Source organism: Ovis canadensis, chromosome 14 (genome assembly GCF_042477335.2).
Source record: "Ovis canadensis isolate MfBH-ARS-UI-01 breed Bighorn chromosome 14, ARS-UI_OviCan_v2, whole genome shotgun sequence".
In the NCBI taxonomy this organism is placed as follows: domain Eukaryota; kingdom Metazoa; phylum Chordata; class Mammalia; order Artiodactyla; family Bovidae; genus Ovis; species Ovis canadensis.
In genome coordinates, this window is record NC_091258.1 from 18,895,495 (window position 1) to 18,920,081 (window position 24,587).

General features: G+C 51.2%; 1 protein-coding gene and 1 long non-coding RNA gene across 3 annotated transcripts in view; both read left to right on the top strand.

Moving 5' to 3' along the window:
* Positions 1–24,587, top strand: part of WWOX (WW domain containing oxidoreductase) — a 914,788-nt gene that overhangs the window by 493,710 nt on the left and 396,491 nt on the right. The gene's annotated exons all lie outside the window — the stretch shown is intronic.
* Positions 4,988–7,786, top strand: LOC138418374 (uncharacterized). Its single transcript, XR_011248526.1, has 2 exons — positions 4,988–5,128; positions 6,832–7,786. It is a non-coding gene; the product is annotated as an uncharacterized lncRNA (long non-coding RNA).

Genomic DNA, 24,587 nt, shown 5'->3' on the forward strand with positions numbered 1-24,587 from the left:
ACATAAAATATAAGACACCCAGTTCAATCTAAGTTGTGTGTCTGTGAGGTGCTTCCCTGGTAGCTCAGTGGTAAAGAGTCTACCCACAATGCAGGAGACCTGGGTTCGACCCCTGGGTCAGAAAGATCCTCTGGAGAAGGAAATGGCAACCCACTCCAGTATCCTTGCCGGGAGAATCCCCATGGACGGAGGAGCCTGGCGGGCTGCAGTCCCTGGGGTTGCAAAAGAGTCAGACATGACTGAGCGACTCAGCAACAACAATTTCTTTGTATAAATGTAGCCCGTGCAGTGTTTGAGATATATTTATACTTGAAGTAAATTGGGCGGGATATACTTAAACTAGGAAATCATTTGCTGCTTACCTGAAATTAGAATCTAACCAGAACCTGCGTTTCTGTTTGCTCGATCTGGCACCTGCTCAGAGCATCTTGTTTCTGGCCCGCTCTGCCGCATGCTCTGGGTGCCATTCTGAGCTTCAGTAGCTGCCCTGGGAAATCACAGTTGTTCTCAGAGTGGCTCCTTACCAAGCACGTGCCACCTCCTAAAAGCTTCACTCCCTGTGTTGCATCCCCTCACACCTTGAAAGTTGGGTCTGCCTTTTCAGATGAAAACACTGGGGCTCAGAGAGGGTACACAGCTTGGTCAGCATCTTTTAATTAATGAAGGTGAAAACGAGGATTGGGACCAGCATCTGTGCCTCCAAGGCATTTCTTACAGGCATCCACACTCCACATCCCACCCCAGTATTCTTGCCAGGGAAATCCCAAGAATAGAGGAGCCGGATCAGCTACAGTCCACGGGCTCTTAAAAAGAGTAGGACAGGACTTAAGCAAATAAACAACACTCAAATATATATATATATATATATATATATATATATATATAATTTTTTTTTTAATTTAAAAAGAAAAATGATGTTCACAGTCACCCAGAGGTATAAGGACCCTTGTAGGGAGAACCCAGGGGCTGGCTTGAAGAATTTGTCTCTTCACTGCACCCAGCGAAATGCTTCCCACCTAACAGGTCCTCTGCACATACCTGTTTGCTGACTGATGTTTCAGGAACAGTTCAGAAAATAAGTGGGGGCTGGAAGGGAGTGGAGAGAGTTGAAAACTCAGTTCCATTTACACGTCTGTTTTGCTCAAGATGTATTTTAAATTTTGTCAGGACCGTAAACTGTGTTTCCAAACACGAAGATAGATTGGGCCTCTGACCTCTTCCGAGGTGACATAATTCATCCGAAAGGTTTATCGCCCTGCGTGCCACTTCACGCTTCCCTGCGATTCCTCGCGTTCTTCTCCCTCCATTGAGGACGGAACAGGGCGGCGGACGGAGGTGAGGGTGAGAGCCGGCCAGTTCTGTGTGTGCGGAATGTGGCCCCCAGGAGCCCCAGCCCTCCTGTTAACACCACGCTCTTATCCCGTAATCACAGCCTGCGGGAGACAAAATCACAATTCATCTGGAAAACGAGATTAACTCATTTAAGCTCGGCTCTGATCACAGAGAGGAGGGTTGGCTGGTGCCTGGCTGAAGGGCCGCCAGCAGATGCCCGCCCGTGGCTCGCGGGGCGGGGCGGGGGCGGTCCCGCGGGGGTCCTGTGCCTCTCTGCCGCCCCTTCCTCATCGGAGCACCTGCCGGGCCTCGCACTGTGCGCGCAGCGCTGCCCAGAAATTCGGGGTCGGTATGCTGCACGCCCCTCACGCTGCGGCCCCTAACACGCGTCGAAATGAATCGCTGTGCGACTTGGCGCTGGTCGGCTCGTGCGGAGATTGGATTTGCGGCTGCGTCAGGCGCCGGCTTCCAGAACGCGGGTGTGCTGTCTCACCGGCTGGGGCCCGAGCGGGGATTTATCTTCTTCTGCTTCCCACGTTCCCTTTCTCGGGAGGTGACTTCCCGCAGGGATGTCCCCAAGGCTGACCTGCTCTGTCTCTCCCACCGGGAGGCCTGAGTACAGGTTCTGCACCCACATCTAATTGTCCCCCAGATTGCCCAGCGGCCTATGTGTTTGAGGGACTTGGGGACCCATTTCCCATAGGCGCAGAGAGGCACCACGTTGACTATGCAGTTAACTGCCCGCCCGGAAACTCGCTCATGGAAGCAGTACATTCAAGGAGCCGTCGGCGGCTCCTGCCCTCTGCACTGTCCACGCCCACCCCCCCTTGCCCAGTGTGCGCCCACCCTGGCAAGCCTTTCCAGCACTCCCGTACTGCGCACCTGGGATGTGCCAGAGCTCCCCCGCTCTCCTGACACAGTTCAAGTGAAGGGACCTGAGCGGGTGCGAGGGTGTTTCTCTTCTCACTGGACAATCTTGTTTTCTGCTTGTTCACGTCCTGACATCTGGACCACAAGTAACTTACCTGTTTGTCCAGGCCAGCTGTTAGGACCTAAAGACCACTCACCAGGGATTTTAGAAAGGGAAGGGGACAAGTCACGATAGGAGAGTATTTCGAATGAATTTCTTGAAAGCCAGCTGGCTCCATGAGCCAGAGATGCTGTGTGTCTGTTCTTGCCAGGCTGGCCTCTCTGTGATGGAGAAACCAGCAGACCACGAGTCCTCCAGCGTTTCCTGTAGACTGTTTTGTAATGTTCAAAGTAATAGAGAGTAATATGCATTTTTAAATATATCACTATTCCTTTTGAAGAAACATGCCATTTCTGGGGCTTGTTCAGTAACAATGACTGAATAATTGCTTCAGTACACAGGAACAAGATGCCCTTATCATGCAATTGTAGATGCTTTGGGGGGAAGTTTTAGGACTAGGTGGCTGCACGTGTTCAGAGCTTTGCTGAATATTTAGCAAATTTTTTGTGTGGATCCATCATCTAAGAAGGCCATCAATTTTAGAGCATACAGCTGTTCAGGAGTAATAGTTTGAAAGACCGGCCCCAAAGATCTTGGTGAGTAAAGTGTGAACAGATGACGGAATGATAAACCTTAACGCTTAAACTGTGTTTTTATAGTCCCCTCCCTATGTAATAACATCGTCTGATGAATGTATTTGCAGCGAACAGACCGAGTGAAAGAAGCTTCCATAAGGGGGCCCAAACAGTTTGAATATAAATGTTTGCCCCCAACTCCCCTGTTAGTGATCGACTGTATGTATTGATCAGTGTCAGAAAGGGAGCACCCAGGACCCCCCTCAAAGCCCTCCTGCGTACACACTCCCACTTACAAACGCATGCCTTGCACGGATATTGATCACAACTATTCCATAAACACACCTCACACAGTCCCTCTGTGCCCGTGCCATGTAAATTAGTCCAAATTCAGAGCAAAGGTCCCTTCCAAAGGGAACTAGCATCTCTTCCAGCAGCTGCCCCTACCGCAGCCCTGGCATGGAATCTTTCATGGTCTGTGCCGGGTTGGTGGAGGCAACACCCGCCCGGCCCTGCAGGGGACCAAGCCCTCGGTGCCTGTATCCTAGCTGATGGATGTCCCTTTGTGCATATCAGGTGAGGAGGTGCTCTGAATGCAAAGCTAATGTGCAGGTGACTTCAAAGTGCCCCATGAATTAAAAGCACTAGGGAGTCTTGGCCACCGGGTGTAACGCACGAAGCTTGTTTTCATTTGGCTTTAAATGAACCTGCTACCGAAGACTGGAGGAGGAAATGGTAACCCACTCCAGGATTCTTGCCCGGGAAATCTCATGGAGGGAGGAACCTGGGGTCGCAGAGGAGTCGGACAGGACTTAGCAACTGAGCAGGCACACAGTCTCAAAGACATTTTTCTGAGACAGTCAGGGAAACCTGAATATGGGGTGGCTACTAGGTGGTGTACAGCAACTATTGTTAGTAGTACGGTACTGTCTTAAATAGAACTCGTTTTGCATTACAGACCTAGACTGGTAAGTTTGTAATGGAGATGATGTGATGTCTGGGGTTTGCTGGAAAATGACCTAGAAAAAGTACTTGGAAGACAGAGTGAACAAGATGGATAAATGTTGGTAACTAAGGTCGACTATGGATTTATTTAGCTAATTTCTCTATTTTGGGGTATGCTTGGAAGCTGCCATAATGAAATACTATCTAGAGGTCTCAAGCAACAAACTGCCAGGAAATGACTGTTAGAAATAGCCAGTATCAGATTCCTGGGCCTCCGGACAGGGCATTGTGTGAGCCGGAATGGACAGCTAATTTCTGGTAACCAGACTGGCAGAGTTCTGTCCTTGTGTGGTTATTATTATCTGGGCCCTATTACGGGTTGAATTGCATTCCCCTAAATTCATATGTGGATGTCCCCTGCCCCAGAGCTTCAGATTATGACTGTGTTTGAAGACATGATTAGGTTAAAGGAGATGACAGAGGATGAGATGGTTGGAAGGCATCACCAGCTCAGTGGAGATAAGTCTGAGCGAACTCTAGGAGATGGTGAAGGACTGGGAAGCCTGGCGTGCTATAGTCCATGGGGTGGCAAAGAGTTGTACTCGACTTAGCAGCTGAACTGAAGTTAAGATGCACTGTCAGGGTGGACCCACTGGCGTCCCAATGAGAAGAGAAATCCGGGTGCGCGTGGAGGAGCCCGGGCTGCATGCTTGGAGGGGAGACAGTGTGGGGACGTGGAGAGGAGGCGGCTGCTTGCCTGCCCAGGGGAGAGGCCTGGCGTGGGGCTGGGGGCCTCCAGCACCGTGAGAAAGGGAGCCCAGTGGGGTATTTTCTTACAGGAGCCCTGGCAGACTAATGCTCAGGTACAGTCTGCCTGCGAGGCGGTGAGAGAGAAAGGCAGACCTGGGACTCGGGGGGCCAGGACCGGACTGCGGTCCCCGCCCTGCCTCCCGCTAGGAGGGCAGCATGCCCGCCCATGCGCCCACGTCCCTGTGCTGTCTCCGTGAGGCTGTGTCTGGTGGGGTGGGAAGGGAAGAACAGGAGACAAAAGGATGACTTCGGGGGCTGGGTGAGCTGCAGCTCTTCCTCTGTGGGGCCCCCTTCCAGCACGCAGCCGTCTCCCCCACTGTGCTCAAGTGACGCCCACCGGCTCCCTCACCCCACTGGGCCCCGCGTCCTGACGGCCCGCCCCGTGCACCACCCTGCTCTGGCATCCGTCTCTCATGAAGGATGCCAAGGCCCAGCTGCACAGAGTTGCTCCAGCAGAGCGCTTCGGGCAGGGGGGCAGTCGTCGAGACCTCTGGAGGTTGGTGAGGAGGAGCCTGGCATGGTGTCAGCCCTCGGGTGGGGTTGGGACAGAGTCCACGAAGGGGGAATGTCAGGGTGACGGCTGAGAGGCAGGTGGGGCCACGTCACACCTGAGAGAAGTGTTCCCCACTCCCTTCCCACCAGACACAGCCTCACGGAGACAGCACAGGGACGTGGGCGCATGGGCGGGCATGCTGCCCTCCTAGCGGGAGGCAGGGCGGGGACCGCAGTCTGGGTCCTGGCCCCCCGAGTCCCAGGTCTGCCTTTCTCTCTCACCGCCTCGCGGGCAGACTGTACCCGAGCATTAGTCCGCCAGGGCTCCCGTAAGAAAATACCCCACTGGGCTCCCTTTCTCACGGTGCTGGAGGGCCCCAGCCCCAGGCCAGAGCCCAGCAAACCGCGGCGAGGGCTCGAGACGGTGCCCTCGTTGTCGCTCGGAGCCACTGGCTGCTGTTGCGCTGGAGGGGAGGCCGTGTGAGCACACGGCGAGGAGGTGTCTGGCCTGTGACGCGTGACACGCAGCATATGCACGGCTGACAACACACAGAAGGCGTGGTGCCGTGTGGAATCTGCGTTTATACGCTATGCTGTGTGTTTGATGCAAGGTGTAACGTATGAGACGCTGTGATAGGACTCACGGCAACGCCACAGCTGCCAGGTAGGGGGTGGCTGAGGACTGGAAGCACAGAGACCGACTTGGAACAGCCGTCCCCAGCCTTCTTGTACCAGAGATCGGTTTCATGGGAGAGTTTTTCCATGGACTGGGGTCGCGGGAAATGGTTTTGCGACGGTTCCAGCTTGATGGTTCCTTCAGGCTCCCCTGGTGGCTCAGCTGGTAGAGTCTGCCTACAATGAGGGAGACCTGGGTTCGATCCCTGGGTTGGGAAGATCCCCTGGAGAAGGGAAAGGCCACCCACTCCAGTATTCTTGCCTGGAGACTCCCATGGACAGAGGAGTCCAGCGGGCTGCGGTCCCTAGGGTCGCGAGGAATCAGGCATGACTGAAGCTCCTTAGGATGCCCACATTGTCCCTCTCCTTCCTCCCCACCGTCTCTTCGCGTTTATGTTTGCCTCTCGGTAGCTTCCCTTCTCTTTGTGGTGGGAAGCTGTGTGCGGGTTTGAAACCCATTCAGGACACGGTGGACTCTGCACCAAGCGGCTTATCGTGAATGAAGCCACTCTGACTGCCGTGACTTTAATGGCACCCAAATGATAAATGTTGATAAAAAAGCATTTTCGCTTGGGAAAGCACAATGGTATTTGTTGCCAGACTGCCAACGCTGTTTGCTTTATGGGAAGGGATTTGAAGTAAGGGATTTTGGTGGTTGTATTTTTGCTTCAACAGTTATTTATGGAGAAAGTATGGGCCATTGCGTGTTTATAGCATCTCTTCTTTATGGATGCCCAAGTTATTATTTTTTATTGGTCTGGGTGCTTATTTTGCACATTTGTAAACAATTACGTAGTTACACAGCTGTTGTACCACAGAGACCACATGCATTCCCTGTTAAGGTGAAATTCCATGAGGGATTCTCACTGGATACCACCATAGAAGAGTTACTGCAGTTCCAAAAGGCAAGACAGGCTCAGGAGCTATCATTGGGTTTTTACAGTGTTTGGAATTAAATAAATGTAATGCTTTTTTGCTAACTTTAGAGTTGGCATCAAACTTGATAACTTTATGAAGTTTCTTTTTTTACAGTTTTTCGCTGGAAAAGTCTCTGATGCTGGTGGGGACTGAGGGCAGGAGGAGAGGGCTAGACAGCATCACCGATGGAATGAACATGAACTTGGGCACACTCTGGGAGGTGGTGATGGACAGGGAGGCTGGTGTGTGCAATCCACATGGTCGCAAAGAGTCAGACACGACTGGGCGACTGAACAACATGAATTCTCTACCTTTATCCACCCTTGAATAGAGAGCTTCGTATTTGACTGTTTGCCGCAGTATTAATGTGCAAATGACTACTTTGATGAATTCTGTATCCTTCTCCGTAATCTTGATGGGGAAAATGCATAGCTTAGGAGACTCCCTGTTTATCTAAGAAGTTTTTGAACAGAAAGTATTTATTTAAGGTGACAGTTATTTATAGGGCCCCTGATACATGCCAGGAATTGTTCTGCTGACTCAGACAGAGGAAAAATGAATAGCGGGATGGAGAGAGCCGAGGAGAAGGGGATACGATGGCGTCACTGGTCCAGGATCTCGGAAAAATATATAGCATCTGGGACTCTTTTCAAATAGATGGAACTGAAATGTCATTCATTTAAGAAAACCCTGTAGGGTCCCCAGGCACTGTGGAAAGCTGTAGAACTGAGGGTGTGAACGAAATGAGCAGAATCCCTGCCCAACAGAACTCAGGGGGTTGCTGAAGACTGTGGTCCTCCCCATCACACCTGCTTTGAAACCCAAGCCCCAGCACACATCCTCTGCTTGGTTGGTAATCTCTTTCCTCTCCCAGCCCGTTGTCTAGTGGATGACGTCATCACAGAGGCAGCCAGTGCACCTGGCCATCAACTCAAAGCCAGTGATCGTGGGCTATTCTGGGGCACTCCCCCATGCCCGTCTCCTTAACCGTCTCTGCTCACTCATTCTTATGAGACCGCCGCTTGCTGAATCTTCTGTTGGGGGTGTCAGCTTAAAGAAAGAAGAAAAATATATCAAGCTTGCCTGAAAACAGTATGCAGCCTCGTTGGAGAGATGGTCACATGTGAAGTGAAAAGGTCTACGGATGTTAAAACAGGCAGCCAGGGAAGAGCATCGTGATGAAATGCTGACGATGGGGGACGCCTGTGGGGTTCATCAAGAAAATGGGTGGCGGGGGCGGGGGGGGGCAGGTTTTAAATATGATTTTTTAAAAAGCAAAGAAACCCTGGGGCACATTGAAACCCCATTTTGAAATGAGAATCTTGATTGGGATACGTTAGTTTTTCCTGTCTTAGGCTGGCTCATAGTATTTTCTGTGTATACTTACCACGTCTGAAATGTATTAGTAATGTTTGTAATTTACCGAATGGAAAATATCAGTTAACTTTAAGCGGTAGTTAAAAATGAATCCCTAGGTGAGAGTTTTATCTGTTTCTCTCAGCCTAAGAGTCATCAATCAAAAACAAAACAAATAAAGAACAAAAAAAGGAAAGAAGAACCTGGAGTTTACTTTGCAGTATTCTTCTGCAAAATGTTGCTTCACTGTGCCGTTTTATTCATCTGAAGCACGTTTTCACCGAAGCGTTCTACTCTAAGCCAGTCTCAGTTCAATTTACAGTGAAAGGGTTGTTTTTGGGGGGTTTTTTTGAGTTTAGATAATTTACATATAAAAGCGTTACTGTACATTTTATAGAATGACTGTGTTCAGAAAACAACGATTTCAATTTAATCGTATTGTTATTCTGCAAGTTGAAAATGCTTCCCTCTTGCTTCTTAGTCTTCGTAACAGCCTTCCTTCTTGTCCTAATTTAAAACTGTTAGTGTTTGAAAATTGATGTGCTCCTGTTAGACCCCACCAGTAAGACTACAGCCCCACTGTGGTTTGTCTGATCGACTTGAAGATTGTGTGCACCTGTGAGACACAGAATCTTCATAATAATCTGAGCATGACAGGTATATAGCTCTTTCTAAATTATTTTCTTTCTTCTCCCAAGAAATTTTGTTTGCCAGTGGCCGTATCTGTTTTAAAAACAAACAAAAATACAAAGAAGTACTTACACCTCCCTTTATGTTTTAAAGTTTGCCATTTTCTTTTTCCTCTTTTCTTCCTTCCCCCCCCCCCACCCCCAGCCTTTTTTTTTTTTTTAATGACACGATTGTTCTGGAAAAGTCCTCAGGAGTCACTTGCTGCACCTCAGAATCTTTTATCACAATGAGCCTTTCAGAAACAGAGCCAGATGTTCAGAGCACCGTATTTGTCCTCGGAAGCCTGCCAGTGTTTCAGATTCTTGACCCTGGAATTGAACTTGAGGCTCTGACTCTATAAAAGACAACCCTCAACGGTCATGATTCTGAAAGCTTGGGTTACACTATAAATTTCCACCGGTCCCCGCTTGTCTGTCCCTTGCAGGATTTCAGGTTATTCCCCAAGTCTATTAGGCAGGCCACATCAGAGTGCCTGCCTCTAAGGCACATTAGATGATTGCTGGGTGAGAGCATAATCAGCTGTTTCATCAGGAGCCACAAAGCTGCATTTAAAATCTGGTTCCAACCAAAAGATAAGTGCATCCCCCAAGCTCCACCCCAGGAATGAAGCCCAGGGTGTATTTCCAGTGACAGAGATGCCGTGAGGACCACTGAGGAGTGTGTGCCCTGGGGCCTCCCTGGCAGGTTTTAGATTTTCTGCTGCCAGCTCCTGCTTCTTACCAGCCCATATGTTGGAGGGGCTTCATCAGTGACGACGTGTAGACGTGCATCTGTGTAACTCTCGTAGCCTCACATATCCCTATACTGTGCTTCTTGATTTGGGTACCACATGGCTTGTGTCTCACAGTAGACAAGGGTCATAAGTTTCCTACAGCCTGTTACCCTTTCTACAGTATCCTTAATTTGCATGTCCCATGGAAAAAGTATTTTCTGTAATAAAGCCCCCTCTGGGGTCATTCCTGGCAGTTTGCTCATGCCTTCCCATCTCTGCCAAGGTGAAAAATAGACCTTTACTCCTTGGCATCAGACTGAGCTCGTTCGTTTAACAGACAACCCTAAAATTTCCATGACTGAACTTTTAATTCTTAGTAAGGATGTATTTATCGCTCTGGTCACAGTCTGCTGTGAGTCCTTCGGGGACCCAGGCTTTATCCACCCAGGGGCCTCACCTTCCATTCTCGGAGGGTTTCCGTGGTGCCCTCTCCTCCAGGCCCGGCAGCAGAGCAGGGAGACGAAGCATCAACCGCAAGAGACGTTTCTGGGCTAAGCCTGGAAGCAGCATTCCTCACACCCGCGCTCATCCTCTGGCAAGAAATAAGGGCATCCCAGAAGAAGGGTGAAGCAGGCTTAGTGAAGACCTAAGCAGCCCTTGCCTCATCCCCCTGTTCTGGATCTCAGCCCTTCATTCATAATCTATAATTAAATCTTTTGGGAGCGCCCATCACAGTTGGGACATGCTTCTAGGGGCTCTGGGTACCAGCAGTGAACAAAGTCCCTGGTGATAAAATAAAGTAGCTGGATTGTATTATCTTGACAGTAACTTGCAAATTAGATTTGCCACTGTATTCTATCAACGTGAGAGTTTCCATCGACATAACTTTTAGCAGCAACTCATGAGAATAACCATCCTGTCGTTTTTTCACACCTCTCCTCTTTCTAGAATAAATTATGGCACGTAGTTGTTTCTTTTTTTTTTTAAGAACATTGTACGTACTACGAGGCTCATCCTTATGACAAACTACTAGAGTTACTGGCATGTCCTACTTTGTTCCTTCGGTCAGGTCAGAGCTCCTTGGTCTGGGGAATTTGCAGGAGCAGACCCACACATGTGAAGTCCCCTGGTGAAATGACAAGGAGCTAGGGAAACATTGCCATGTCCTTCCCTCTTGGCTTACATCAAAATCATCTCTTTGCCCTTGAGTTTGAAAACCACTTTCCATAAGCTCTGCATAAATATCGCGTGACCACTTTTTCTACCCTCCAGGAGACACTTTCTGGGGAGCAGTGAGCATGATTGGATGAGGTTTTATGTGTATGTGGAGTTTTCCTTGCATATCTCATCCCCATTTCTTTCCCTTAAGAGTTTCTCAAGGGTAGCAGTGAGCTTTATTTGTTTCTCTTTGCATTTCCTGCGGCTGAGCGCCTTGTAAAGAATCCCCGATGTCTAGTGAGTGTTTTATGGGTGCTGGTTGCATTCAGGTGCTATCTTGGTTTCTCTGGACTGTTGTAACAGAGGACCCACAAATGGGGCGGCTTACAGTAATGGACGTGCATTCTCTTGAAGGCCTGGAGACTAGAAGTCCCAGATCAGGGTGTCCTCGGGGATGTGATTCCTCAGAGGACTCTTGGGGAGTATCTGCTCCATGCCGCTCCTGTAGGAAAGGCATCGCTTCAGGCATTGCTGGCAGCCCTTGGAGCGTCTTGACTCACGGATGCATCAGGCCAGCCTCTGCCTCCGTCTTCACAGGCCCTTCTCTTGAGTGTCTGTCTCTTGTCTTCTTACAAGGACAGTCACCAGTGATTGAATTAGGACTCATTCCACTCTTGATCGTCTCCAAAGACCTTACTTTCAAAGAAGGTCACATTCACAAGTTCTTGGGTCCAGGATTTCATCACATATTTTGGAGGGACGCACTCCAACCCGTACTACGCACCATCCCCTTCCACAAAGCACCACCATGCACAAATCCAAGTCGAGACTTCACACGGTCCTCGAATTCCTCCAGGTCTGACGGATGAAAACGTGAAGGAACAAGCAACCTGATGAGTTAATGAGGTGGCTGGGTGTTTAGGGAAGGCTCCTGCAAAGAGATGGCCAGGTAGCCCAAAGATTAGGTTGTGATCCTGTCGTATCCGGGCTTGAGTCTCTGGTTGGCATCTTTGGTGTTGGTTTTTAGCAAGGTTTTCAATGCTTCCAAGGAAGATCCTCCCTTAGAACCTTTGGAGGGAGCTTGGCCTTGCCAGCACCTTGAGTTTGGACTTCTGGCTTCCCGAACTGTGAGAGAATACATTTCTGCTGTTTTAAACCACCCGGTTTGTGGTCATTTGTTACAGCAGCCGTGGGAAACCCACACCAAGGGTAGAGACTTTGCTCAGTCACTCAGCTGCTGACGGTCAGGGATAGGATCAGAACCCACAGCTTTGCTTCTCGAACCTGCCGTGCAGACGCCCCTTCACAGATAGGAGAACCACTGCCAGCCCAGACTCCTGAGACTCTGGTTACGTTCCGATCAGACTGTGAATGTGAGCAGGTGCACAGCAGCGCCTGACACAGGGCCAGTCACATCGCTGTCGTCGTTTGCTTTTGTGGTTTTTTGTTTTGTTTTGTTTTTGCTCCTTACCGCAAGTTGTTGAAGAATTCTTAGCATTGTTGGGAATGGAACTACTTGCCTCAAGAACATACAGCTGTTTTGCTTTTAAGGCTCTGGTTACATCTTGTCAAGCTGCTTACTGCACAGTGTATGTGTATGTGTGTGTGTGTGTATGGGTATGTAACACATATACACACATATATATATGCATCAGGATAATTTCACTGATGAGCCTAGGACCTCGGATCAAGTCTTCTCTCTCTCCTCCCTCCCTCTCATCTTCCACCCTCCCTCACCTCCTGATGCCTCCCTTCCCTCTCTTCTTACCAACATTTCCTTGTAACCCATTACCTGGGCTGTGTTAGGCACACCAACTCCATGGCTTAGGACTCACTCACACGAGTCCAGGAGAAATAAATCTTTGAGGGGAAAAAGAAACCCATGAATAACCTCTCCCGGCTTATCCTGAGGGGTGTAGGGAGTCTGTTCCATCAGGGAACCACAAGGAATCCAAGAATCCCGAGAATTCAGCAGCCACAGGAGGTGATAGACATGGAGTGATGATTTTGAAATCTGTGAATGAGGCCGCCCTTACTGATTCCCTTCTAACTAATTGGAATGTGGTACCAAGGGGCACTGTAGGACTTCTGAGTTGAGGTCATCGAAGGTGATAACAACTTTGACCTGGTTCTGTCTCACTCATGGGATACTTACCTTTGGAGCTTGGCCACCATGCTGTGAGGAAGCTCAATCGAGCTCGTGTGTGGACACGCCAGGGAGATGCCCACGCAGACAGGAACTGAGGCTGCAGCAACCATCAGACCCGGAGTGAACGTCTGAGCCTGCAGGGGAGTCCAGCCCCCCAACATCGTGGCACAGGGAGGCCCACCGTGCCCCCAGCACCCTCTGCAGATTCCTGACTCATGGGACTCATGAACAGAAGTGGTGGCTTTACACCTCCTGGGTTTTGGGATGACTTGATGCGCAAGTAGAAGACCTGGGGCGTCTTCTAATCCATATATTAGCGAATGTTTATCAGGAATTAAGCCCTGACACTTCACTAACCACATGTGGGCATATCTGAGAGTAAGGAGATTTGACTCAGATTCTGAAGTTAAATAAAATGCAAGGTAATCCATGGAAGTCTGTTGAAATATTCCTGATCTGGCCTGTGTTCCAGTGGGTGTGGGTCGAAGGCAGGTGGGAGCAGTTGTCTCTGTGGTTCTTAGGAAGGGCTTGGGAATTATCTCCAGCTCTGACTTCCTCTTTTCCTGAGAATGAGCATGGTGTGTTCACGAGAAGAAAGAAGTGGCGTTCCTTCTGTGTCACTGCTGACGCTGAGTGGATGGCTGTTCGTTGTCTTCTCATCTCTTCTCGCTAGACTTCTTCAAAACCCATTCCTTTACCACCACCCCTCTTTTTTGTGGTTTTTCACATTTTAATAATGTGAAGCAGTGTTTCCCAAACTTCGTCTTTATGCTCCATTTGCACCTTTTGTCCTGTTTGCTCTTTTTATATATTGTTTGTTTTTAATCTACCTTTGTGTATACTTAGATGACCAGTTACAGCTGTTTATGTGGGAAGTTTTATATGCCTAATATAAATGGAAGACCAGTGCCATTTGTCGTAACCGTAAGATATTCATTAGAAGTTACTGAGCCCCAAACAGTGGTTTTAAATTCTAGTTGGATAACCTACGCCTGCTGGTGACTCTGAAATTGAAGTGTTTGGTGCTGAGGAGAAAGAAACGTCGCCACGAGACTTGTTGTTTTTTCTAGTAAGTACAGGATTGTAAGAGAATTGAAAAGAGATTTTTTTTACCCCTTCCTGTACGTCTCAGGAGTATAGCCGCAGAAGTCTTGAATTTACCTGTAATATTTACATGTCACATTTGGCCAGAGCACCTTTCCATAATCGTCCTAATCAGAACTCCATAAATGTTTGTTGTGTTCACGAACCTGCTTGTCTGTTGGATTCTTAAAGAGCTGATGGCTGCCATTTCTAGTGACTGGAGCCATCCCCTTACAGCCTTGGGAAATACGTGTGGCCCTTAATGCAGCCAAGCTGGAGGACAGAGCTGGCTTACATGTGATCGGGCTGTGAGGATGGATTTTACATATCGGCTCGACTGAGCCCTGGGCGCTTGCAGACACTTGGTCAAGCAGAGGACTGGGTAGTGTTTGCAAAGGGATTTTGGATGAGAATGCCATCTGAATCTGTAGACTGAATAAACTCGACCATCTTCTCTAATGTGGGTGGGCCTCATAAGATCTGTTGAAGGCCTAAACAGCACAAAAGGCTGACCCTCTCGTAGCTGAAGGGGAGTACTCCTGCCTTAGTGGTTTGGTCGCTTTCCTGCCTCTCAACTCACACCGAAACGTCAGCCCTTCCTGTTCAAAGCCAGCAGCTTTCAGACTGGAGCCTACAACGCCAGGCTTCCTGAGCCTCCATCTTGCCCACGGAAGATCCCGGGACTTCTCAGCTTCCATAGTCTCATAAGCCGACTCCTCATCAGTGGTTAATGCATTAAAGAGTCAGTGTTTACGTATGCCCTGTTGATTCTGTCTCTCTGGAGAAGCCTGATGAACACGGACGCAAGGTTCTGCTTGGAGGTGCTTCGCCTCCGGGAGCCATTCAGGCATGGCCTGTGCGCACTCCAGTTGGACACACGGGCCTGCGGGCGCTGGCGCCCTCTTCGCGTATCGCCGCCCGGTGTCTGCAGACGCAGGCCCGCTCTGTCCCTGAGGGGCGGGCAGAGGCAGCGTCTGCAGGCGCAGATCGCACCCTGGACTGCCTCTCTCCAAGCTGCCCTTTCCCTTCTCCTGGCCTCCCAGACCGCGAGCTCCCCGGGGGCCATGTCCCATCATGCATGCTTCTTGCTCTCAATCCACGTTCTCAGTCCCACGGATGAGGTGCTCCGGGGACCCTGTGGGTTCCGAGGTTACAGGGAACCCGTAACCCGGCTGGTCTGGGTGGCTTTCAGCAGCTCCCGGTGGGGTCCTAAGGGGCAGCCGCTGTCTGCCAGAAGGTTTGAGGTTCTGACAGCATCTTTCTGAAAAACAGTTCTATTAGATAGAAGTGACGTTTGAAAGCCCACACGCATGTCCAGCAGGTTGTCACAGAGAGGAGGTTGTGGTCTTTTGAAGATTTCAGGAGCTGGTGGAGTTGAGTAGATGGTTTTCCCCCTTCCTCATATTATGTACCGAGTGGGCCTTGCCACTGGGTGATGCTTCTTTTTGTTGTTACAATAGTTAGACATAAAATTGGTGTTTATGTGTGATTTGTCTTCTGAAGATTCTCTCTATAAGACTCTGGATTTGACGAGTGAAAATGTGGTTCCATGTAGCCAATAAGAGGCCCTGAAGAAAATGGGCATTTTAAATAATCGGACGTGCACTGCTCTGGGACTCTTGGTACATTAAAATATGAATCTGTCTGTGTTTCTAGCAATTTTATTAGATGCGTGCGTGTCTGCACAAAGCAGCGGCTCGTTTACCTCATCCCTCAACACTCTGGTTCGAGAAGCCACCTCGTGTGTTGTGTCGCTTGCTGCTGCCCCTGAAATGGTCAGGTGGGGAGCGGACGGGACTCTGCCTGACAACAGATGTGAGTGTGGACAGAAGGCACAGCTGGGCTCTGGCCAGGGTTGTCTGGTCCTGGCACCCAGGCCCCTCACCGCAGAGCCGCACTGACCTGGCCCCGAGCGAGGACAAGTGGGCAGAGATGGACAGAAAGGTTCCCCTAAACAGCACCCCATCCTCATGCTTTTATGCCACGGGACAGTGCTGTTTCTTCGCCCTCATCTTGGAGACCCCCACAAGGCCACATCCTGTGTTGCTAGTTTCATCCTAGCCCTAGGAAGGTGTAGCAGGATGGGCCAAGTTCAATGGCCAGAAGCTCTGGCTTCCTGGTTGACTCTGCTTTCTCCATCGCTGGAGTAAAGCACAGGGTCCAGCATTCTGTTCCTTGGCCGAGAAGTCTCAGAAGCTTGAGGCTCATCAACAGGAACCTCTGTAACCTCGGGTGTGTCCCAGCCGTGCTGTGACCTCCCCAGAGCTGAGGGCATGAGTTTTCTTCCAGATGCTCAAGTACCTGACACCAGAGGTGTTAGCTGAATGAATGCATGATCCCAAGGACCGTTCTTGCAGTGGTTTGCAGGAGGATGGTTTGTGCACAGACCCTCCCCTCCACACTTAGACCATTAGGACCTTGGCTTAGGCAGTGATTACTGAGGAACCTGCTTGGTGCTTTCAGAAAGCAGGCTACTTGTCCCCAGAAGTTCCAGCATTCCCCCCAGCCCTGGGAGAGTATTCTGGGTGAATGACACTAGGCCTGACCAACAGAGGACTGAGCTGGGACGGGTGTGCAGAGACCCCTCGTTACACTCTAAGCAACGGGATATGTTATTGCATAACTGGGGCTTCCCAGGTGGCTCAGTGGTAAAGAATACACCTGCCAGTGCCGGAGACGTGGCTTCAATCCCTGGGTTGGGACGAGCCCCTGGAGGAGGACATGGAAGCTCACTCTAGTATTCTTGCCTGGAGAAACCCATGAACAAAGGAGCCTGACGGGCTACAGTTCATGGGTCGCCAGGAGTTAGACATGGCTTAGCAACTAAACAACAACAAACAGCCTATTGACTGTTTGGGGTCAGACAGAAGAAGAAGCCTGTTCATTTCTTATTACACACACACACACACACACACACACACACACACACACACACCCTCCATAGAGGCAGACAACTCACTCCCTCCAAATTGTCTCCCCAAAGGAAACCCTGCTTCAGAAGCCACACGCTACGGTCCACCCCTTGTCACCAGCTCCTGCTACCTAAGTGACTCCATCCGGGGCCCCCAGCCCCTGTCCAACCACCCCCAGGCACAGCCAGCGGCCGCCTTAGCCCTCTGTTCCACCCAGTGCTTCTGAGCCGGAAAACAGTTTTATCTTCTGAGAACCCCGTTTCTTAGAAAGAAGCCCCAGCTCCCCCAGCCTGAAGTTGAAAGAAGTGCTCAGGAAGGGCTGGGCCTTGGGGCACGTCTCCAGTGCCGATCTGACTCAACCCGTTGGCCACGCCTCTTGTGTCTCTGTGTGAGATCGCCCGTCCAGGGGCTCCAGAAGACGAAGCCCCACAGCCCCATAGGCACAGGGCAAATGCTGACGTAACTCTGGAAGACAGTCCTGGCAGGGCTGGTTGGCAATAGCCGTGAGCTTGGACCTCTGTCCCCCACGACCGCTATAGGCCTGGGGCGGGAACGGCCTTAGGACGTCAGTTTCCAGGCTCTCCAGTGGTCAGAAGGTCACTGTGGAGGAGGGCATTCAGACATCCAGGCGCGGAGGATGCTAAGCGTAGCAGAGGGCGCCCCCTCCTCCCGGGCGTGGGTGCCAGTTACTGCCTCTTAGTGCTGGAAGAGGACTTGGAATTGATTCGGCAAAAAGGTTAATGTGTTCTTATGGCTGCCAGTTGGCCCACTGACTCACTAGTAATTGGGGCAGGGGAAGCACTTAATTTGATGCGCTGAGTGCAGGTCCACCCACGGTGGTATCGTGGTTGCAGCAGTTTCTCAGTGCGTGTGTGTGTGTGTGCGTGTGTGTGCGTGCACGCACATGAATACGGTTCAGATATGCTCCTGCTTTTCCGCCTTTGCTTCCCCTCTGTGCACAGGGGTTGTCAGTCCCATCCTCTGCCAGCTCAGCAGCCCCCACCCCCAGCCCCCAGAGAAAACAGGACAAGGGCTTGCTGTCTTCTAAGTCGTGCCGCTGGAGAATTGGGTGAAGCAGTTTCTTCTCTTTCACAGGCCAGGTCTCTCCTAAAGGGTGTGCACCCGTGATGATATGCTAGGGCAGAGGTCAGCCAACTGCAGCCCACGACCAAGTCTGGTTCTTATAAATAAAGTTTTATTGAAACACAGTCACACCCTTTGTTTGGGAATTGCCCAGGACTGTGTTCACATTACAATGGACAGTTGAGTAGTTGTCCCACAAAGCCTCTAATATTTACTGAGGCCTTAACATAGAATGGGTTTCCCTTGTGGCTCAGCTGGTAAAGAATCTGCCTGCAATGCAGGAGACCTGGGTTCGATCCCTGATTTGGGAAGATCCCCTGGAGAAGGGAAAGGCTACACACTCCAGTATTCTGGCCTGGAGAATTCCGTAGACTGTATAGTCCATGGGGTTGCAAAGAGTTGTACACGACTGAGTGACTTTCACTAACATAGAATACAATTGCCGACCCCTTAGGGTTGCCAAATTTAGCAAATGAAAATACAGGATGCCCATCTAAACCGGAATCTCAGAGAAACAATGAATGTTTTTTTTTTAATTGAAACTGTATCTCACATTTAACTGGGCAACCTGTTGTTTTGTTTTTCTTTTCTTTTTGACCATGTGGAATGCAGGGATCTTAGGTCCCCAACCAGAAATCGGACTCACACCCCGTGCAGTAGAAAAGCAGAGTCTTAACCACCGGGCCACGAGGGAAGTCCCCAGCCTGTGTTTTTCAGTCTGGGAGCCCTATGGCCGCCACAGTAAGCTATGCGGGGAGACACTGCAGCTTCTGTTTACGTTTTTTCAATCTTATCCCATATATGAATGTACAGTTCCTGGGGGTATGTCCAGAATTTAATTTTACTGCTCGTGGCGCATGATCAAAGCAGCCTGGAGACCACTGAGAGGAAACACTCCCACCCGTATGACTGATCCAGGTTTCCGGCGTGACCTCAGGTGAAGCCTGGTGGAGGGAAGGATGTAGTTTCCAGCTCTGGCTGGTCCAGTTGTTTAAACACCCTGGGCTCTGTGCCCTCGTGTGGGTACGGGCCTAATGGTTTGTCTCCAGACGACAGGGTGCTTGTAAAAACCCGTCCATGTTTGCGTCCCCAGTGCCAGCCAGAGCTTACGGAGTGTGGCAGGTGCCCCACGAGTGTCCTCTTCCCTGCTGTTCCAGTGGAGATGGGCCTGCAGGGGGTGGGGGCTCAGAGGGCCCCCCGCACGCTGGGCAGAGCTCCCTCGTGCCGGGCCCTCCCCCGCTCGCGTTGTTCTGGCTGCAGCGGTGACTCACGCGGGGTTGGGCTGTTTGTGTCTGCACAGGCACAGCGCCCTGTGCTGTGGTTTCGGTTCACATGGGGTTGGGGGACGCAGTTTTGTTTTCGCTTTGGTCGGTTGTGTGAGTTTCCACCCTTCACCTCTTTGGTAGCTGGCGTTCTTGCGAAACTCCGTGGGGATTCATTGGAAATTGTCCAGTTAGTACCCATTGATATGACTGTCATGGTTCCTGGTAAGAGCTGGGCAGCAGCATCCAGTTGGGCACTGGCCACTTCCTGGGCATCCAGAGAGGGTCCAGGCCTCTGGGAGGATGGGAGGGACCTCACTAGTGTCTCCCGAGCATGATCGCCACCCCCAACACATACTGCCCACAGCTGTGCTTGAGCAGGAAGTACACTGACCCAGCCCCCGAAGGGAGCATCTTTCCTCCCTGGAGCACCCGCCTTCCTCCCTGGAGCACCCGCCTTCCTCCCTGGAGCACCCGCCTTCCTCCCTGGAGCACCCGCCTTCCTCCCTGGAGCACCCGCCTTCCTCCCTGGAGCACCCGCCTTCCTCCCTGGAGCACCCGCCTTCCTCCCTGGAGCACCCGCCTTCCTCCCTGGAGCACCCGCCTTCCTCCCTGGAGCACCCGCCTTCCTCCCTGGAGCACCCGCCTTCCTCCCTGGAGCACCCGCCTTCCTCCCTGGAGCACCCGCCTTCCTCCCTGGAGCACCCGCCTTCCTCCCTGGAGCACCCGCCTTCCTCCCTGGAGCACCCGCCTTCCTCCCTGGAGCACCCGCCTTCCTCCCTGGAGCACCCGCCTTCCTCCCTGGAGCACCCGCCTTCCTCCCTGGAGCACCCGCCTTCCTCCCTGGAGCACCCGCCTTCCTCCCTGGAGCACCCGCCTTCCTCCCTGGAGCACCCGCCTTCCTCCCTGGAGCACCCGCCTTCCTCCCTGGAGCACCCGCCTTCCTCCCTGGAGCACCCGCCTTCCTCCCTGGAGCATCTTTATGTCTCAGTACCACAGTGGTCTCAGCAACTTCTTTGCTAAGCTACATGGCGAGTCAACCCCCAGTTCCTTTCTGTTCCCAGGGCAAGGTGCAGGCTGGCAGAGGAGAGCCACGCTTCCTGCCCAGGATGGCACAGGTGCCTTTCTCTCTCTGAGGGCAAGGTGGCGAGTTGAGAAGGAGGCCAGAAGTCCCATCTCCTGTCATGACAGAAAGGAAGTGGTGTTTTCCACCATCCGTTTCTCCATTCACCAGCAAGTTCTTCCGGGGGAATCTACCCCACGTCACCCCTGGCCTACACACCAGGGGTACCAAGGTGTTTACGTCTCCACTACCCTCAAGAAGCGTTATTTAGAAGAGAAATCAGAAGAGCACCCAGTGTTTCTGAGGCAACATGATGGGCATCGGGGCCTGGAAGAGCTGTGTGTGCTTTCAGAGCACTGTGCCAGGGGCATCTGACACCAAGGAGAAGGTGATGCTTCAGCTGGGCTTTGAGGTCTGAGTAGGAGTTTGCTAAATGAAGAAGCGGTGTGGGGAAGTGGAAGGAAAGAGGAATTCTAAAGCTCACAGCTTTAAATGGTTAGATAGCATCACCGACGCCGTGGACACGAATTGGAGCAAACACCACGAGACAGTGGAACACAGGGGACCCGGGCGTGCTGCAGTCCCCAGGGCCGAGAGGTGGACACAACTTAGAGACGGAACAACAACGACAAAACTCAGTCTCAGCGCCGCAGGGTGTGTCCGAGGTGCTGCGCAGGATCGGGGGATTTTATTGATGTGTTGGAGCGGCTGCACGAGCGTTGCGTGCAGAGGAGGCAAGAAGGGGCCAGCTTGGAGAGCGGCCGTGGGCTCCAGCCTGCGTCTAGTACCCGAAGACAAAGTGGAAACAGGAATTCCTAAGGAGCTAAAAAGTGAAGCGGGCTTCTTGACCTTGAAAGCCCATTTGACCAAAATCATCCAGTTAAGCAAAGAAGAACAAAACTCACATTTTTCTCAAAGCCTTAACAGCCCGCAGTTTCCCGCCACGTCCAGACTTAATTCTTACCCACCGCCGCCACAGTGCTCACAGCTTGCCACTGTCCAATTCCCTCCCCACGCTGGTGTCCAAAACACTGCCTGCTCGCAGCGCATACCACCCAACCCCCAGCACCCGAGATGCTTGTTGCCACTCTGTTGATCAGGAAACCAGGATCTCAAGGGGCTGAAGAGCTCACCTAAGGAGACCAAGCCGGTTTAGAGCAGCGTTTGGACTTGAACCTGTGTCTCTCCATCAAAGCCAGGGTTCTCAGAGCTAGGCTCTTCTGGAAGACCCTGCCCTAATGGCACTCGGTCATGTCCTGTCAGGGGATTGATGGATTGCAGTCAGATTTCCGAGCCAGCTTTGGCTGAACTGGGCATTTCCCCCGCCCCAAGTCCCTCCACCACCCACTTGCAGAGCCTGAGTCTCCAAGGCTTTGCTCCACAGTACTTGGCTTTGAGAAAAACGAGCATACTTTTCATGCCTGGGTGTCCTGACCTTTCCTCCCTGCTCACGTGCAACCGAGCCAGGTGTGGGAATGCATGATATGGGGGCGCCTCCTTTCCATGTTCCCTTTTGGAGGGGGGTCCCTCCCCAGAGGTTTGGTGGAAATCTTTTCCCTTTGCCTCTTTTTCTTGGATCTACTTAGAAATGAAACATTTTAAGGGCCTTCTTGGCCAGAGGATTTTTTTTCTTTTTTATTATAAACATAAAACGTTCAATGAAACATTAAACATTTCACAGCTGTTTTTCAGCACATAAATTTTCATCGATACCCACCCCTGACTGTAACACCCTCCTCATATACTTCTCCTCCTCCTCCTCCTTTTTTTTTTTTTTTGTTTTTTTAGCTCCTCACATAGTTCTAAGACCAGAGCTGAGGGTGGGTGGTGGGGGCTGGATAAAACACAACAGGAGACTTCGATTCCAGTCGTCCAGTTTGGGAAGGCGCGTCGTGTTTGATGGCAGTGAGGAGCGTGCAGGTTCCCAAGCCCTGCTGAGGAAAGCAAGGGCTCGCTGCTCCTCCCAGCCCAGACCTGAGCCCTCCGTGAGGCTGAACCCTGTGCCCAGGCTGCAGAGGAGACCACCAGGCAGGCGCCAGATGCGTCTCCCCTCCCAGCGGGGCAGAGCAGGGCTGCCTCTGAGAAAGCCACGAGATTCCAGAAGGCCAGCCCCGCGTGCGCAGGCCAGCCCGTGGTGCGCCCCCTCCTCTACCATCTGTCTCTCCTGCCCCGGAGAGTCTGCCCGTGAGCTTGCACAGTGTGTGGGCCCAGGGCAGTAGAGGATGGATGGTCAGCATTCCAGAGCTCAGCCCTGGTTCTTTTGTAAAAATGTGTTCCTGACGTTTAGTTGATTTACAGTGTTGTGTCAATGTGTTCTGCATGTCCAAGCGACTCAACTGTGTATGCTGTTTCCTATTCTTTTCCGCTATAGTGTATCACCGAGTATTGCCGAGAATTCCCTGTGCTCCACAGTAGCTTTTTCTCTCGTCTACATGTACCAGCTTGCTAACCCCAGACTCACAGTTCTTCTCCCGTAACCCCTGGCAACCACAGATCTGTCCCCTGTCCCCTACATCTGTGAGTCTGTTTCTCTTTCATGTTCGTGTTGTCTTAGCTTCCATATATAAGTGACATCATATGGTATTTGTCCTTCTCCGTCTGACTGACTTTACTTAGTGTGATAATCCCTAGGTACATATTGCTGCAAATGGCATTATTTCGTTCTTGTATATGACTGAATAGTATTCCATCGCGTGTGTATATACATACATACCTATACGAATACATATACACGTATATGCGTCATCTTTATCCATTCCTCTGTCAGTGGAAATTTAGGTGTCTCCATGTCTTGGCTATTGTAAATTGTGTGCTGTGAGCATTGGAGGGCGTCCATCTTTCTGAATGATGGTTTCTATGGGTATATGCCCCGGAGTGGGATTGCTGGGTCCCATGGAAGCTCTGTCTTTAAGTTTTTAAGGTACCTCCATTCAGTCCTTGTTCTGCGTCTCCTCTCTGCATCCCTCCATGACCAGGGATAAATTGCAGCCTTTCTCTTGGCCTCCGTTTCCCCACTTGCCAAAGGCGGGGCTGGTCCTTGACCTATTGCGTCCATGCTGAAATAACACTCCTGCAGGGCAGCCTGGTGCACAGTGGCCCGGGACGCTTGTTGTCCATCTGTACCAGAGGGTGTTGAACTTGGACAACAGCACGTGGGCTCTGATGACCCTAGAGGATGACAGAAGAGTTCCCTGCCTGTCTCACAGTACACTTCTCCAACAGACCTCAGCTATTCCTGCCCCAGATCTGATTCATCTATTCCTGTATCTGGCATCTCTCTAGTGTGCTCTGACTTGACCTTTGTACTGAACTCCCGAAGTGTAAAAGTTGCCAGATCTTGAGCTGAGTAGTCCTTCAGTGCATTTTTGATGAATGGATGAATCAGTCAATCTAGTCTGCATCCTAATAAAAGCTCACCACAAATATTTATAAAATAGCCCTGAAGGCTATATGCAGATATTGATGGCTGCCCAGTGGTGAACATGCTTAACATGTTGGGAGCAGCCATTCAACCGTGTCCACCTGCAGCATTTCCTGGGTGTTTCTCCGTGTCAGGCCCTGTGTCCACCTGCAGCATTTCCTGGGTGTTCCTCCATGTCAGGCCCTATGTCCACCTGCAGCATTTCCTGGGTGTTCCTCCGTGTCAGGCCCTGGGGATGCAGAGCTAAAGAAGACAGAAGCTTAACCCACCGTGCGGGCTGCAGCCTTCACTGCTTGGCACACACCCCCCACCAGTTTCCTTAGGGTCTTGTCCCCTCTCAGCCCCAGGCCCTGGCTCGCCATCGGTCCTCATGCCCTAACCCATGAACACAGGCAGCGCGGTGAAATCCCCGGGGGCAGATAGGCATCGACAAGGGAGATCAGGTAAGGCGCTTACGTGAGGCGCTGTCGGGGCCCATGGCAGAAGGGTTCCCTTGGACTCGCGGCGTGCCGTCCTCAGTTGTTTTTCTTGCATGCTCGGATTCCACTGCTCGGTGATGTTATACCTGCATGCACCTTGCCCTCTGTCACGGCAGCCGCGGATGCTGCCAAATTCCTTGTAAAGCCATATATCTCAAGTCGGAAGGAGCATCTTTGAGGCGGAGGCGAATTGATTTGCAAAGCCGCCTGATACATGGGCTCCTATTTCTCCTTGCAATCAAATAATTCATCTTTCTGCCCTGAGGACCATGTGAAATTTGAACCTGGACGAAAACCTGCAGCTATTTGTAGTAGTGGGATCAGAGGAAATTAGCCAAGTGTTTTCTGAAATGATTCCTTGCTGATCACACAGCTTGGGTGTGCTGAAGGTTTTGTGGGATGGGTGGGCCAAAGCTGCGGTGGGCTGGCCCTCCATGACCGAGGGCTGCCTAGTTAGCTAAACAGAGGCCAGAAGCCATGCTTGGTGCGTCAGCAGCTCTTT